Source organism: Theropithecus gelada, chromosome 2 (genome assembly GCF_003255815.1).
Source record: "Theropithecus gelada isolate Dixy chromosome 2, Tgel_1.0, whole genome shotgun sequence".
In the NCBI taxonomy this organism is placed as follows: Eukaryota; Metazoa; Chordata; class Mammalia; order Primates; family Cercopithecidae; genus Theropithecus; species Theropithecus gelada.
Window position 1 is genome coordinate 180063056 of NC_037669.1, and position 3146 is coordinate 180066201.

The window sequence follows — 3146 nt, forward strand, 5'->3', positions numbered from 1 at the left end:
GCTGCTCAAACTTTAATATGCATATGAATCACAAACAATAATGTACATATAAATCACCTGGGAATATTGTCAAAAATGCAGATTCTTTCTCAGTAGGTCTGAGGTAGGGTCTGGCATTCTGTATTAATGAGTTTCTGGGTGATGTTGATGCGGCTGTTCTGTGGAATAGCAAAATGTTTCATGACATTAAAACCAGAAATTTCAAAAGTAATGCTTTTTCTTTTGTAGGAAAGATGTTAAAAGCTGAAATCTGGGAATCTGAAGCAAGAATCAATCTGATCAAATTGTACCATAATGGGTTACTGATGTGATAGGGGATTTTCTGAACTGAAATATCACTTTCCTTTGACCAAACATCACACACTCAAGACTGACATTTGTGATGTATAATGGCTGGTTTAAACATGAAGGCAGGGAAAAAGGCTGACTGTGGAAAAGTAGACTGAGGAGTGGCGAGGGATCAAGGAAGCAGAAGAAAAGACTAGAATGCCTACTTAATTTTTTGTAGGGTATATTAGTCTGTTTTCATGCTGCTGACAAAGACATACCTGAGACTGGGTAATTTATAAAGAAAAAGAGGTTTAATGGACTCACTGTTTCATGTGGCTGGGGAGGCCTCACAATCATGGCAAAGGGCGAAAGGCAAGTCTTACATGGTGGCAGACAAGAGAGAATGAGAGCCAAGTGAAGGGAAATCCCTTATAAAACCATCAGATCTCATGAGACTTATTCACTACCACGAGAACAGTACGGGGGAACCATCTCCATGATTCACTTATCTCCCACTTGGTCTCTCCCGCAACATGTGGCAATTGCAGGAGCTACAATTCAAGATAAGACTTGGGTGGGGACACAGCCAAACAATATCATAGGGTTAGACTTTCATAAATACAAATCTGTATTTACATAAATGAAATTATTAATATATCCCACATGTCAAACACTCTTTCTTTTTTTTTTTTTTTTTTTGAGACGGAGTCTCGCTCTGTCGCCCAGGCTGGAGTGCAGTGGCCAGATCTCAGCTCACTGCAAGCTCTGCCTCACGGGTTCACGCCCTTCTCCTGCCTCAGCCCCGAGTGGCTGGGATTACAGGCGCCTGCCACCTCGCCCGGCTAGTTTTTTTGTATTTTGTAGTAGAGACGGGGTTTCACCATGTTAGCCAGGATGGTCTCGATCTCCTGACCTCGTGATCTGCCCGTCTCGGCCTCCCAAAGTGCTGGGATTACAGGCTTGAGCCACCGCGCCCGGCCAAAACACTCTTTCTTATCTCTTCCTTAGTCCTCCTACTCCACCTCCATATTGCACGTCTGCAATCTTGCATGTATCCTTGTATCTTCTCCCAAACTTAAAATCATATATCATTCACACATGCATTGATTTTTTTTTTGGTTATTGTTTTTGTCATCATGAACAGCATACATCTGGAAGTGCTTGTGTAATTTATCTATTTTTTAAAGAAAATCAAAGAGGGGAAAATCTTAGAAACCTTCAGAATATCCATTAATACCATTAGGCTTTTAACAAAACTGTCCCAGTCTCCTGGCTCATGAGATTGCTACTTTTCTTTTTTTTTTTTTTTTTTTTTTTTTTTTTTTTTTTTTTTTTTTGAGACGGAGTCTCGCTCTGCCGCCCAGGCTGGAGTGCAGTGGCCGGATCTCAGCTCACTGCAAGCTCCGCCTCCCGGGTTCCCGCCATTCTCCTGCCTCAGCCTCCCGAGTAGCTGGGACTACAGGCGCCCGCCACCACGCCCGGCTAGTTTTTTGTATTTTTTAGTAGAGACAGGGTTTCACCGTGTTAGCCAGGATGGTCTCGATCTCTTGACCTCGTGATCCGCCCGTCTCGGCCTCCCAAAGTGCTGGGATTACAGGCTTGAGCCACCGCGCCCGGCCAATTGCTACTTTTCAAAAAGGAGTCACTTTCAACTCTTAGTGATTTTATTTGGTATTCTGTTCTAGACAATATCTACTGGCTTCTTTTTTTTTTTTTTTTTGAGGTGTCTCGCTCTGTCACCCAGGCTGGAGTGCAGTGGCATGATCTCAGCTCACTGCAAGCTCCGCCTCCCAGGTTCAAGCAATTCTCCTGCCTCAGCCTCCCAAGTAGCTGGGACTACAGGCGCCCGTCATCATGCCTGGCAAATTTTTGTATTTTTAGTAGAGATGCGGTTTCACTATGTTGACCAGGCTGGTCTTGAACTCCTGACCTCAGGTGATCTGCCTGCCTTGGCCTCCCAAAGTGTTGGGATTACAGGCATGAGCCACTGTGCCTGGTCAGCTTTTTTTATTTTTATTTTTTTTTTAGACAGAGTCTTGCTCTGTGGCCTAGCCTGGAGTGCAATGGTGCAATATCTCAGCTCACTGCAACCTCTGTCTCCCACGTTCAACTAATTCTCGTGCCTCAGCCTCCTGAGTAGCTGAGATTACAGGTGTGTGCCACCACACCCAGCTAATTTTTTTGTATTTTTAGTGGAGACGGGGTTTCGCCATGTTGGCCAGGCTGGTCTCGAACTCCTGACCTCAGGTGATCCACCCACCTCAGCCTCCCAAAGTGCTGGGATTACAGGCGTGAGCCACTGTGACCTGCCAGGATTTGGATATTCTAAAGGCTCACTGAACTCATTCCTGTATTCGTTTATTAAATGATCATTAAGTACTTACTATGTTCCAAGTATTGTTCACAGTGCCGGAAACACATAAATGGTTAAAACAACAACAAATGCCTGTTTGGCATTACTCACAATAGCCAAGAGGTGAAAGCAATCTAAATATTCATCAATGGATGAATGGATAAAGAAAATGTGGGCCGGGCGCGGTGGCTCAAGCCTGTAATCCCAGCACTTTGGGAGGCCGAGACGGGTGGATCACGAAGTCAGGAAATCGAGACCATCCTGGCTAACACGGTGAAACCCCGTCTCTACTAAAAAAAATACAAAAAATGGCCGGGCGCGGTGGCTCACGCCTGTAATCCCAGCACTTTGGGAGGCTGAGACGGGCGGATCACGAGGTCAGGAGATCGAGACCATCCTGGCTAACGCGGTGAAACCCCGTCTCTACTAAAAAATACAAAAAACTAGCCGGGCGAGGTGGCGGGCGCCTGTAGTCCCAGCTACTCGGGAGGCTGAGGCAGGAGAATGGCGTAAACCCGGGAGG